Raw genomic sequence first — 15,096 nt, 5'->3', positions numbered from 1 at the left:
ACTCTGTCACCTATTCCCTGTCCCTCACCCCCTTTCTTCCCTGTCTGCCCAGTTAAATGGCCAATTGTTACAATCACTCTCTTGTGCACACCCTCATCCCCCCTTGTTTTTGCCTTTTTCATCCTTCTCATTCAACAAACCTGCCTGACCCTGCCCTCATTCTCTCTGTACTGTGTCTGCGCAGCTGAGAGTGGCTCACGCACATTCACACTACACATGACATTCAAGACCACCGTCCCCAAGTGGGCCCTGATGCTGCCTTGAGAACATCCTATATTTCCCTGGTCCGTGTGCTCTCCTGCTCACCTAAAGAAATATTTCACGCCTTTTCCTCTCCTAAAACCCCCAACACCTTTTCCCTGTGCTCTGTCTCAGCTGATGGCTTTGTTTTCTACTCACTGAGAAAACTGAGGTCATTGGAAGAGAGCTTCCAAACTCCTGACACATGTCCAATCAGGAAGCATGTGACCCCATGTTCCTGCCCCTTCACAGGGTGTCCAGGCTCCTGCGGCCAGGGGCCCTCCCTGGGAACTAGACCCTATCAGCATCACTTCTCAAGGACACTCCTCCAGCAATCGGGCCCTTTCTCTACTGGGTCATTCTCACCAGAAAGCAAATAGGTTTTGTTTCTCCCAACTTTTTATTGACGTCATTTTTTCCTCATTATTTCTCTGCTCTCCTTCAAAAAGAAATGTCTCAAGAGTGTTCTCCAATTTTTCTCACCCTATTTCCTCTTGAACCTGCTGTAATCAGATTTTACTCCACTTCAGCAAATCCCTCTGGAAAATGTCAATAATAATAATTTCAAGCACAGCGGTCATCTCTCAGTCCTCATCTTACCTGACACGGTCGATCTCGGTCTCCTCCTGACATTCCTTCTTCCTTCACCTTGAACTGCATGTGCTCTTCTGGTTTTCCTTCTATCTCACTGGTAGCTCTCAGTCTTTGGCTGTTTCCCCTCCGACGTTTTTACTGTGGAGCTCCCAGGGTCCTGGGCCTTGGACTCGTCTCCTGTTGGAATGCTCTCTCTTTGGGTGATCCAATCCAGTGTCAGGGCTTCAAATACCAGTCATATGACGACAACTTCCAGATTTACACATCCAGCTGGGACCTTGACCTTGAACTCACGGCCAACACTTACCCAGCATCTCACTTCGATGCTGTAGCAGAGTCTAATCAGAAGGGCAGGACCACTATGAGTGATAGGAAATTGGCGGGGGGGGGGGGGGGGGGATTCATTGCAGGGATTCGAATTTCTGCAGTTGTGGAGTGGCTGAAGGGTCTGTGAAGAGCTGTTGACTCTGCCCCTGGGGGCCTTCAGGTGCCATAGGTCAGCTGTACCTGCAGTTGGGAGGAAGAGCTGGACCTGGAGTAGGAGGGAGCCGGATGACTGGGGCCACATCTGCCCCTCGCTGTCTCTGACCTGGACCACACACCGGCCTGCACCCCGGCCCCGGGGTCAGCAGAGCTGGGGAGGGGTGGGGCTAGGGAGGCTGCAGGATCTGCTACCCGCCCTGGCAGCGCAGTGGCCAGCGTTTCGGCCACAGTGCAGGCAGGTCGTGGCCTAACCTTAGACGCTACCTCATCTGCATCTTCCAAACTCAGCGCAGATTTACCTGCAGCCTGACCAGGAGCCACAGGAGGGAATGGGCTCTGTCTTAGCTCAGCTGATGCAGCTCAAAACCCTCATCGTGTCTAATGGATTCTCACGCGACATGTTCCAAACTCTCCCCTTAAATCTTTCCCATCTACCATCTTTCTCCATCCTTCCGAGAATCTGAGTCATTCTTGATTCTTCTTTTTTTCTCACCCCCCTCCCCCATATTCCATTTTCCAGGAAGTCTAGTCAGCTGTGTCTTCAAACAATCCAGAATCTGACTACGGGGTCCAAGCGCCATAATTTCCCACCTGGACCATTGCAGGGACTGCTCTCTGCTCCCTCACAAAGCCCCTCCCCGTATACTTTCCACCTGGCAGGCTGGGTGGCCCCTTTGAAGCAAAAGTCAGATCACACCGTGCTGCCACACAAACCGTGTCTCACTTGGAGTGAAAACCAAAGTCCTGCCAGCGAGCCGCCTCCAAGTCCCTACATCGGCTGTCCTCCGGGCGGCGTCGCTCCTGCCGCACTGGCTCCCGGGCTCCTTCCGGCTCTCCAAGCGCGCCAGGCACGCTCCGGCCCGGAGCTTTCACGCTGGCCTCGGCCTCGCCTGCCTGGGACCTGATGCTCCCTCCCCTCCTTCAACTCTTCACGCCCCTGCGATGCCCACCCCGACCAGCCTGTTTTCAATTGCAGTCTCCTGTCCCGGTCACCCCTGGCGAGCTCTATTTGCTAAGTAGCTCTATTTTTTAGGAGCAATTATTACATTCTAAGACAGGCTCTGTGCATTATTACGATGATTGTCTGCCTCCACTAAGTAGAACGTAACCGAGTCAGGGCAGGGATTTTGACTGTTTTGTTTACTGATGTACCCCAGGGGCTTCGTCGATGTTTGTTGTATGAACTGAATGTTCTTAGTGTTTGCTTCCCCCTAATTGGAGGAGATGGATCTTAAGAAGGTTACCTTGTGCATTTCTCCATTTTTAGGAGGCATTCTTTCTACATCATTCCAAGGAATTTCTGCGGGAAAGAGAACCCTCCCTATTGTTTTAGGGCTTCGATTATAAACATCTTTTCTTTTTACCTAACTAGATCTTAACTATAAGAGTTGTCATCACTTTAACTCACCCTGGGAGCATGTGATTAAGTATTAGAGACGTACAGAGATGTAGTGGGACACACTCCTCAGCCTTCTTCTAAGGACTGAGTTCTGGGTTCCTTTCACCTAAGCCCTTGAGAGAGCTTTCAAAGTTGGGAAAAGAGGTCACTTGCTCGGGAACTTGATGCAGTTCGCTGTCCCTGCAACAGAGAGGTCTGAAGGAAGAGAAACCACTACCTGATGTGAGAGGAGGTTCCTAGAAAGTGAGGTAGGTGCCTTGGTGCCAGTTATGAATCTCCGAGATGGCGTTCTCTGGCAGCGGACGCAGAACAAGGAAAGGTTTAATCACGGAGGGTTTGCAGCTTGAAATGAAATGTTACTGAGCCTTTTTAAATGTCATGTGCCTGTCCCTTGGGGCGCTGCATCACACTGTACTCCGGTGACACCTTTATGGGACTGTCCTCTAACCAGTCCGAGTGCCACTCCAGAGCTGGGGTGATGTTTTTCCTCTCACCTCCCAGAGCTGGCAGGTGCCGGGACCAGGAAGCAACTCGCTGAGGGCCTGTTGGGTGGACAGAGAATGAACGAGACATCTCCTGGATCAGCATCAGGAAAGAATAAGGAAAGGGAAGGGGCAGGGGGAGAGGAAGTGGCCCTTTGAGAGCCCCTGTGGGATTTGTGTAACGTAATGTAACTCATGCATTCCTGGCATGTGCTAAACGGTAGCTATTTGTATTTCATTTAATTTTACTAACTTCATGAGGTGTACGTTATGGCCCCTTTTTGACATGTAAGGAAACATTGGATCCGAGGACGGGTGTGCACTTTAGCGCCACTTAACTAGCGCTGGTGGAGCCAGGATTCAGCCTCAGGCCACGCACCTTCCCTGATCCTATCTCTCCATGTGGTCCCCAGAAAGGACGCCCGGAAGCACAAGGCAGTCGTATGTATGTGTGTAAAACGCACACTGTGCACGTAGGCGGGCAATCTTCACCACAGACATGAGTAGGAAACTGGAGAGAACTTACCTTCTTTTAATCACCAACTTCCACCTGGCCCCTGGACCGCCATGCACTGTCTTGTGGTTCCAGATGTCCTCACCCTGGGATGGAATGCAGTCGTATTCCATCATTTAAACTCTGAGCCTCAGTCCTTTCACCTGTAAAACTGAAATAATTATATCCCCCCACCATGGGTTCATTGTGAAGATTAAGTAAGAATACAAGGCAACATTATTGAGGGCTCCCTATATATCAGACACTATTCTAAGCACAGTGCGTGGATTAGTTTATTTAATCCTCACAACCAGCCTATGTGGTGGGTATAATTATTGTCATCATGATCATTTAGTGAGTGAGGGGCTGGACATCAGAGATTAAGTGACTGGTATAAGGCTACCCAGCCAATGGCAAAGATTCAGACCTGGGCTGCCTGACTCCATGGGTCCCTGTGCCATTTCACCTCTGCTGTCTTAAAAAACAACAACAAATAAACAGAACCTCTAAAATAAGATAATAATTAAAATAATAAAGATCATAATAAAATAGCTACCACTTACTAAATGCCAAGTTGTACAAAGCTCCATGCTTGCTACCCTCCCCTGGTCTCACTGTGAGCCCCCAGCCCCTCACAGAGTTAGCGGGGGTAAATGACATGACAAGTGCCTCACATAATAGGACATTAATAAATATTTGGTCTGGTTTTCACCCAGAGACAACCAAAATTAATATCTTTATATAGAAACTTATAGATATTTTTTCTATACCGATTTACAAGTAAATAAATGTGGATTGTATCATACAACCTTTTTTTTTTTACTTTCCCAAATATCGTAAACATTTTTCCATGTCAATACATATCAATCAACAACATGCTTTCTCAATGAGTGAGAATGAGCCCTCAAGTTGGAAAATACTGGCTCTTAGGGGTGAAAAAAATCTTAGATATTACAATGTATTGTGACCCTTCAAAGGACCACAGTACATAAACAGATGTACATCATGGTATTAAAATTTCATGGGGGCTGGGACTTCCCTGGTGGTCCAGTGGTTAGAACTCCAAGCTTCCACTGCAGGGGTCAGGGGTTCGATCCCTGGTCAGGGAACTAAGATCTCCACAAGCTGCATGGCATGCCCCCCGACCCCCACCAAAAAAAAAAAGAAAAGAAAAAATTTCATGGGGGAAGGAGGTGGGTGAGAAACTATTAAGATATTAGGGTAAAAAAGTCTAAAAAGGCTCCTTACAGGGACAATATTGGAAAGAGGTCGAGAAACAATGATCTACAACATCATTTTACATAATGGATAGTATTCCTTTGCATGAATGTGCCATGTTTATTGAACTGAAATATTGTTCAATCTGTTATTGAAAACTGAGGATGTTTCCAATTTTTAGCACTATAAACAATGCTGCAGTGAGCATCCTTGCAGCTAATATTTTGTACATCTTTTTAATTATTTAAGATCAATTGCTAGAAGAGGAATTACAGGTCAAAGGATGTCTCGAAACTTCTGATATATGTTCAAGACTCTACTTCAGGCAGTTTTCAGAGAAATTTCCAATTATGTATCACTTATACAGAAACTGGAGGAAGGGGTAAGACATTTCTTCATACAACTAAGGTTAATAAATTCACTATTAGTGTGAGTCCATGCTTTAAAAAGTCACTACAAGTAAATGTTTCTCAAGATGTCTTTCGTCCGGAATGTTCTGAAATATATTTTTGCAGCAAATATAAAGGCAGACTAGTGCACTTCTGATCCCCGATCTCATCTTGCTCTCCAGCTGGGGCCCCACCTGACACCCAGAGAAACTGGTGTGACCCACCCAGGAAGGGGGGGTGAGGCGCATATAAGCTCTCGTGGTCCAGCTCCAAGCTCGTGTGTGGTTGCTCTCTAAGTGTGTGGGTTCCTACAACTGTGGCCTTTTGTTGGGGATGAGGGAGCGTCCATGCTTTTTAAAAGAATCCGCTCTGGGTACTTCCCACTGAATTCTGGTGAAGAGGATCTTGACTCGCCTGGCTGGTCATTTTTAACCTCTTTTAACCCTTGGCCCCTTGATGGAGGTCCTCCTCCAGTTTGGCTCTGCTGAGGCGCCATAGGCCTGCCCCTGGAAGAAGGCCTTGGGCAAACACCCCTTTTGTCCATGACACCGTCCACTACCATCTCCGGGCATCCTGACCCACGGGAGGAAGGTGCACCTGTGCCTGCAGGCGGGGGGAGGCGCAGCGCTGCAGGCATCTCTTCTTCAGCTCAGGCAAACCCAGAGACACCATCTCGGCACCTTTGCGCTGGCGCCAAGCTCTCCACGTGGTTCTGCTGGAGCCCCTCTCCCACTTGGCTTGTGGTTGGGCTGAAGCATCCTCTCCCCTTCCCCACGGCAGGTGAGGGCAGTGGAGGGGAAGCCCCCCCCACACACACCTACATCCAATCGTCTTCACATTCAGTCTCATTGCAGCTCGCCTTGGGGGCGGGTGAAGCTTTATAAAAGCGGTCTTCAGCTCTTATGCATCTTGCCTAGGTGTGAAATTTGGCAGTCCCTAGAACCTATGATTTCTCAGTCTTAACTAAAGCAAGTCAAGTCACATCCTAATTTTCTGTTAAAATTAAAAGTAAGAACAACACCCATTAAATATGACGAAATGTGCTGAGACTCCAAAAGCTTTCAGAAGAAAAACACATGAACCATCTAGAAGATTAAACACTTTTTTTTGAATAATTGAATTACAGCAGCAGTGACATCTAATGCCTCAGTAATTTAATGCCATTTCTATGCTCACAAGGCAGCTCACATATATATCTCCTCTGTATCAAAAGTGTATAACCCAACATTTTTATTGTTGCTTACTACTTCAGTCAAGGTAAGAGTTGGTGCTATTTTAAATACAATAGAATAAAAGTATTGGAAAATATACCCAGTGACTGTGTTTTGGCTCTTGGCAAATCAAATGATAGAGATTAGGGCTTTCAAAGCTGCTGTCAAGTCCCAACTTTTTAAAGATAAATTTGGCTAGTTATGCTTAAAATGGATATTTTTTGATTCACAGAATAATTTCTATCCACTGACTTCTTTAACATTTCCATTCAGAGCAAAGCTTATAATAACTGATGAATCTCTGAGAACAGTCGTTCCAATTTTGTTCCTAGAGTATGTTCGCTTTTGATAATGTTGTTCTTATTATTGGTTATCCTAATTTGTACTGACTAGATTTTTTTAAAACCTAGCTTAATTTTATGGGAACAATTGAAATCTCATATCAAGTAAATAAATGTTGACTAGAAAATTCAGGCATTAAGTTCCATCGTTGTAAATTGGAGCGTAAGGCAGTCAGATAACTTTAAATTACAGATGATGTGTAATTTTAAATTAAATTTAAATTAACCAACATCTCTTGTGCTCCAGAATGAATTTCTAAAATTTGAGCTGTTTTTCAGCCACCATTCCTGAGGGTGTTTTGTTCTGTATTAGTTTAGTTTAAATTTAGTACAGAATTAGATTTTTTCTTACTTTGAGAGCAGGGATCAAAATCTGTTCCAGCTGTCTAGTGCCCAACATTTCGTGTCTGAAAACAAGGACTCTTGTGTAGTGTTTCTCATGGATTTTGTGGATCAGGGTTGGGTTGGCTCAGCTGAGTAGCTCTGGTTGACAGCACCTGGTGTGGTCAGTCTGAGGGTGGCAGCAGTGGGATTAGCAGTGTGTGGAGCATCTGGGGACTGGCCAGGTGTTTCTCTCTTCACACGGTCTCTGCTTTTGACTAAAGAAGTTTGTGCTTCCTCATAGCATGGCAGCCTCAGACTTCTTACATGTGGTGCAGGGCTCCAAAAGCTACTGTCCTGAGAGAGAGAGACAGGAGGAAATTATATTGCCTATAATGACTTTGCCTTGGAAGTCATTCTATGTCACTTCTTCCATAGTCTATTCATTGAGACAGTCATCAAGTCCCACCCAAGATCCAGTGGAGGAGACATAGACTCCATCTCTTGATGGGAGAGCTGAAAAGTTCTGAAAGAGCATGTGGGGGTCAGGAGTGTTGTCATGGCCATTTTTGGAAAATACAATATGCTACAGTTTGTCCTCTGGCTACTGTCATCTGCATCCCTTCCATATGCAAAATGCATTCATCCCCTCTCAGAAGACCCCTAGATCTTGTGCATTAAGGTACCAGACTCAGGCTTGAGGTTCAGGATCAAGTTATTTAAATCAAGCTTATGTACAGCTGAGGCTTCTCAAGTGCGTTTCTTCACATACAGCTCGTTGTGTAATATTCCTCTCAATCTGAAGTCTTGCAAGCTAGAGAGAACTTACCTGCCCTCTGCATGTGCAGCCTACAATAGTGAGACAGCATAGGATAACTGCTACAGATGTTCCCACTCAAAAGGCAGTAACAGGAGAAACACAGCAATTCTAAAATCCAGTCCCGCACCTGCTGCCAGGTTCTTGGTTAGGGGTCAGGCCTATGACTCTAGGAACAATTCCTGACAGCTCTTGACTCTGCCCTCCAGGCTCTTCATTCCTCCCTGGGAGTAAAATGTAGCCCATGTTTGCAGCTGAGTGGTTTTCCCATCCTGCTTTTTGTGTACAGAAGTTTGTGGGTCCAAAGGGGTCTCTTTATTTTATAATATTTCTATGCTTTTCTGTCCCAGTTGATATTATTTTCTGCTACCACAATTCTCCTAAAAGCTTTGTGAGTTTCCTATAAATCATACTGAAGTCTATTCGGTAGGAAAATGGCAAAATATTGAAACAGAAAATTCCACAGAAAAACATACAAATGGCCTTTAAATATATGAAAGGAAGCTTACCCTTGCTCAAAGTAAGAGAAATGCAACTTGCAACTCACTACGTCAGCACGAGGGGGCTTCTGCAGTGCTAGTAATTTTTCTGTTTCTTCATTGGTGTGCTGATTACAAGAATGTGCTCAGTCTGTGAAAATTTACCATCTCTGCACTTCTGATAGGTACACCTTCTGTATGTACATTGTACGTAAATAAGTTAACAAGCAAACTGCCCTGAGATACCACATCTCACTTACCAGGCAGGCAAACATCCCAAAGTTAGACAACACATCCTGTAGAGAAGGTGGTGGGAAACCGGCCCACTCATCCAGTGCTGGTGGGTGTGCCAGCTGCTGGCACCCCTGGGGGCATTTCACAATATCTAGCAAAGTTATGTGTGCGCTCATCCTTTGACTTTGCAGTGCCATCTCTAGGAGTCTGTGTCAGAGACATGCAGGCAAAGTTATGACATGACAATATGCACATGGCTGCTTATTGCTGCTCTATTTGAAATGGCAAGAGATTGTCAAAAACCCAAATGTCTGTCAGTAGGCGTTGGTAGCTGTTACTTTCACACAAAGGGTCACTCTGCAGCTGTAAGAGGAATGCGAATGGTCTGTACACCCACCCTGGAGGGAGCTCGCCATGTGGTACCTAAAACCCTGAGCTATGGAACAGTGTTAAAGAGGGACAGAGTGAAACAGCATATGAGTTCACCCATAGTTTCAAAAAGAAACAAGTGAAGAATAAACAAAACTAATAAAAAATGTTTACCTTTGGGTAGGGGGGAATTAGGGTGGAGGGAACCAAGATGAACCTTTACTTCAGAAACATGAAAATGTTTTACATAATTTTAAGAAATTGAAAAGCACCTTTAAAACAATACAAAAGGAAGCAAATGAACCTAGTAATTGTATATCAAGTGCATGAAGGTTACACTGAGAGTGAGTATAGTTACCATAAAGTGTGTCATCCTAGTTGGGACACTTTTGAGAGTGAAAAGGGGTAGTTTTAATAATTATTCCCAGACAACGGGTATAAACCAGACTGACCTTGGCCAATCGGGACTGGTGACTACCCCAGGTTGGATGTTATTAAGGAATTACTCATTTCTGTTTGATGTAATAATATCACTTATAGATGCACATTGAAGTGTTTACAGGTCACATGACCTCATGTGTGGAATTTGCTTGCATACGTTGCTTCTCAGAGTGTGCGTGCATCAGGATTACCCGGAGAACCTGGGAAAACATAGAATACTGAGTCTCCCCCCAGAGATTCTGATCCAGTGGGTCTGCAGTGCAACTTAGAATTTGCATTTCCAAAAAGTGTCTAAATATGCTGGCTTTGCTGGGTTTTAGATAGTTTTGAGAAACTATGTATCTGCACACACAAACACATCAGCTCGTCCTCTCTGCCCCCGTGTGTGTGTGTGTGTGTGTGTGTTTGTGTGTGTGTGTGTGTGTGTGTGTTAGTGGGGGAAGGCTGCAGTGAGATTGGCAATGTGTTGATCATTATTGAAGCTGGGCCATGAGTCCATGAAGGTATTTTCCTATTCTCTCCACCTTTGTGTATGCTTGAGAATTTCCTTACTATAAGTTTATATATGTTTTTCAATTTAGGAGGTTGAGGTCCAACTCAAATGGAACCTCCTGTATTGCCTTGATTCATTTAATTGGATCACACTGATTTTTCTTTATTATTATAAGAATCATATTTATACTTCTGCCAAAGTAAAAGCCAATAAAAATGAAACACATAAAAAATTCACCCTAAATGCTCTTATCTGTGATCCACATTTTATGATTTTACATACAACTGTGACCCGATGCAATTAAAAAAACTACAGAATTTAATCAGAAAATGAATTTGAAATAGATATAGAAAATCATTTTCTTATTTTTCTTTAATGCAGAAGCAACTCTTTTAATCATTCTCTTGTATCGCTTGTCTCTGTTATAACTTTCCTAAAGTTTTCTCTTCCTATACTTCCTCTTCTCTCCTTTTTCCTTCTCTTTTCTTCACCCCCTTCTGCCTCCTTTGTCTTTTCCTTCCTGCTCTCTGCCTTTCTAAATATATTTTAGATTTTTGGGGTTTTTTGTTTTTAAGTAAGGTCCTGCATCATTTGGTTTTAGTTTGCAAAGTGATTATGTTATTTTATATATTTCTCTCAAAAATTGAAATTGCTTTGAATTTATGTGAACTCTTTAATTGATTTCTTTTCTTTTTTTTTTTTTTTTTGGCTGCGTGGCACATGGGATCTCAGTTCCCTGACTGGGTATTGAACCCAAGTCCCCTGCAGTGTAAGCACAGAGTCTTTTTTTTTTTTTTTTAAATATTTATTTATTTGGCTGCACTGGGTCTTAGGTGCAGCATGCAGGATCTAGTTCCCTGACCAGGGATGGAACCCGGACCCCCTGCACTGGGAGCGTGGAGTCTTAACCACTGGACCTCCAGGGACTTCCCTAGTTGGTTTCTTTTTAAACACCTGAGTATCATCAGTACCCCTCCATAGGAAATAAAATCCCACCATGCGGTGAAAGACCACATCTTCGGGCCTCTATAAGTGGTTTGGTTTCTTCCTAGGTGTGCTCCCGGGGAGCCTGTGGTCTGACTGAAACATGTACTTTTACACTAAACCCCGAGATGCCCACTCATGACAGGCTTCGCTGCCCACTCCCTGCATTCTAAAGACTGTGTAATTTAGCACAGTAAGGGGAAATGCTGCAATACTTTATATTCTTTACAAAACTTCATATTTTGTAGCAGTTACGAAAGAACAAACCATGACTCACACAGTTTTACTGGCGCCGTGTGGACTTGAGGTGAGCTCCCGAGTAACGTGACCTCACTGTGTTCTTTTGGCTGAAACATCAGCAGAAGTTGATAATTCAGATACTGAGAAATCTGTTTAGGAGATAGTGGCACACATAAAGTCCCTCTGTAGCTCACAGCCTTGCAGTCTGTTCTATTCTACATATGTTTGTCTGAAGTTTTAACAGGAAATGTTTGGTTAACCACAATCCTGCTCAACTTTAAACAACTAATTTAATATCTTTAAAAATCTGGCTTTGAAATAGCTTCTCTGAAAAAAGAAAAAAAATCATAGATTTCTTAGATAGAAAATACAGGCCAACTATCAGAACAGGTGATCACTGTTTTCTTAGTCACTCCTGAAATGATGGTAATAGCAGCTAACATTTTTATAGCCCTTGCTCACTTGTAAGCACTTTCCTAAGTGTTTTACATTATATGTAATTAATTTCCATTAATCATATAATTTTCACTGCTATCTTATGAGGCAGGGACTTTAAATAATGATTGGAGATAAAAAATAAATTTGCCTCAGTAGATAAATAAATTTAGAGGGAAGTAAATTCGCCTGAATGTACTCATGTGTAAAATAGGTATAGTCAACAAATTTGATGATGGGAAATAATGGAAGGTATAACAAAATGGCTTAAATTATTTTTTCTAAATAAGTATTTTTAAAAACTACTGAATAGCTTGGCTTAAAATACTTCTTGAGTGTGGTTTTATCTTAAAATATTCAGAAAAAGAGAAAAGGTTTGACCCGTTTGGGAAGTCTCTTAATCACTTCACAATATATAAAATGAAGTGAAATGAAATCATTATGCTGTACACCTTAAATGTATATGGTATGTCAATTACATCTCAATAAAACTGCAAAAGTTAAAAAGAAGTCTCAGCACTAAACACTGTAAGGTTAAGCAAGGAAATTGTTCGATGTAACATACAATTTGGAAGTAAGAAAGACATTCAAAGGAAGTTAGTAGTGTATGCCATGGTTTTTTTTTCTTTCTCTCTTTCTTTTTTTTCCCCTTTTTTCCTGCTAGCCATAAGGAAGTGAACACACAGGAAGAAAAGTAACTTTCTCCTAGAAAAGAAGATTCAGGGAATTTAGATTCCTGGGATAATTAGGAAATAGATACAGATAAAGTCCTAGTAATTAGAATAAGGAAGTAATTAAAGGCCTGACAGCTAAAACAATAAGCTTTCTTGTCAAGTGAGATTGTTCTGTGTGTATAATGTCTTAGGTAATTTCTGATTTTAAGAAAAGGCTCAGTCAGTCTTACCTTAAAGTCAGAAGTGTTAAACTTGAATTCTAGTTCATGTAGTACCAAAATATATCTGGGTGTTTGAGTTTCTTTAAATCTTGCTCTGTATCAGCTTATGTTGGTTATAAATGAGTTAGTAAACATTTTTCCTCTCTTACTATATTTTTGGAAAAGAATATTTGGCTGAATTGTGACTAAGTGTATTACTTCTTAGCTAAACAGTATACCCAGCTCACCTGTGTACCCAAACTTAAAGCATCACTCTTTACCTCGTTTTCCATTGGAAACATAATCAGTGTTCTAGACAAGTGTTCATATACTCAACCCTTTTGTGATAGTGCACATTTTAGGCTTAATATTTTATAAGGGGTGGTCGCACATGTTGTGTCAGTATCTATATGGGAAGCTGAATATTTTCCTTTTTTTTTTTTTTTTTGCGGTACGCGGGCCTCTCACTGCTGTGGCCTCTCCCGTTGCGGAGCACGGGCTCCGGACGTGCAGGCTCAGCGGCCACGGCTCACAGGCCCAGCCGCTCCGTGGCATGTGGGATCTTCCTGGACCGGGGCACGAACCCGTGTCCCCCGCATCGGCAGGCGAACTCCCAACCACTGCGCCACCAGGGAAGCCCCTATTTTTAATAGCTTCTTGGAGCTTACTGTTTTCTGAGTGTGGCTGGAAGCACCAGAAAGCAGTGTCTGTTACCTGGTGTTCTGTCGAGACTTATTTACTTGGGCTCTCGACTGAGGTTCGCATAGTTTTCCTCTTGCCCTGGCAGAATCCAAAAACCAGAGCCTCGAAGGAGATGGAAATGTGGCTCCTCAGTTGCCCCTTTCAAGCCAATCAAGCAGGCCAGGGACACCTGAGGTGAGGCAATGACACGCTTCCTCCGCAGTTCTTGCCGAAAGAGTCCAAGAATGAAGGTAATGATCACCTCACCTGGCAGATATCCCTTTGTCCCTATGAGAGCAATTGAGACAACCGCGTCCCATGTTCATACCTAAGGCCGCAATTAGCTGTTGTGTCTCTTTCAGAAAAAGTGGTGCCTGTGAATGTCACTCTGCTCTGGCCTGAGCATCACTTTTCTCCTTGTTTTAAGTGCCGTTTTACCAGGAAATGTCGTGATTGAAGGAAGAAGCTTTAAATAAATAGCAAGGTTTTTTTCCTTTTCTTAAGATTTGGTCCCTAAAAACCAGTTTCCATAGCATCTCTGGAGCTTGTTACATGAACTCAGTTTCCTCTTGTTCCCATCCCCATGAGCACGTCTGCAGAGAACCTGCTCCCTGGGCTACTCAGAAAAGAAGTGTCAAAAAAAAATAATCAATAAACAATAATAGCAACAGAAAAGAGTTTTATTTGCGTCAAACAGGACTAGCCTGGAAGCGCACTTCCCACAGTAGTCTGAGGAGCTGCTCCAGAGAAGCGGGGTTTCCACCACAGTCTTATATCTTGTCAGAACAAAGAACATTAAACAAGTCAGGGATATATTTCTTCAAGGTCAAAACTAAACAAAACGCAAGCAAACAAACAAACCAAAAACGGTCACACAGGCCAGCACATACACAGCAAGTCAGCATGGGCTTGGCACCTGGGAAGGGGGTCTTATCATCAGGGAGGACCAGCAAGAGATGCCAGGAAGACATGCGTTTAATCTTTATTTTTAATATGAACATTTTTTTTTGGTTGCATTGGGTCTTCGTTGCAGTGCGCAAGCTTCTCATTGACGTGGCTTCTCTTGTTGCGGAGTACGGGCTCTAGGCGCACAGGCTTCAGTAGTTGTGGCATGCGGGCTCAGTAGTTGTGGTGCACAGGCTTAGTTGCTCCACGGCCTGTGGGATCTTCCCGGGCCAGGGCTTGAACCCGTGTCCCCTGCATTGGCAGGCGGATTCTTAACCACTGCGCCACCCAGAAGCCCTGGACAGTCTTTACTTCTGGTCAAAGTTCCCTTTTCTCTAATAATTAAAGCAGATGTACAACGTATGTTTGATAGGCCACAAACAAGCTATTTTAGTTAGCATAACGTTCAAGTTAGCTCGTGTATAAGAATGACTTCCCTATCTCTCGACATGTGAAAATTTCTTTTAGCAGAAGCTATTGGGCAGCTTCGAGCCTCAGTTTTCGTCTTGTCCACTTCCTTACCCATCTTACTCTCCCTCCTATCTTAGAGGAAAAGAAATCCTTCATGTCCCTCCAAAGCCAACTGTTTTCATCTTTGCTAATGGTCTTTCTCTTTTCCTACCTTCCCTGGGGATTTATTTCATCAATTTCCTACTCTGTTTCTCTCATCTATTTATTCCTCTCCCCCAGCCTATAACTGTGTACAACACCCCCAGGTCACACTCTCCATCCAGTTACTCCCCGCATCCTCTCCTTTGTTTCACTAAAGGGTTTTCTACCGTCTCTGTTCCCTCTCCTCTCCTGTATTTCCTGTTCCCTTGAAACCTGGTTTCCGTCCTCACTGCTCGACTGAATTGTCACAGCAAAGGTCATCTGTGACCTCAAATCCAATGTCCTTCTGAGTGGTCACCTTACAATGTCCTTCGAGTGGAC

Source organism: Delphinus delphis, chromosome 21 (assembly GCF_949987515.2).
Source record: "Delphinus delphis chromosome 21, mDelDel1.2, whole genome shotgun sequence".
In the NCBI taxonomy this organism is placed as follows: Eukaryota; Metazoa; Chordata; class Mammalia; order Artiodactyla; family Delphinidae; genus Delphinus; species Delphinus delphis.
The sequence above is the reverse complement of the archived record's forward strand: the minus strand, read 5'-3'. Positions refer to the sequence as shown.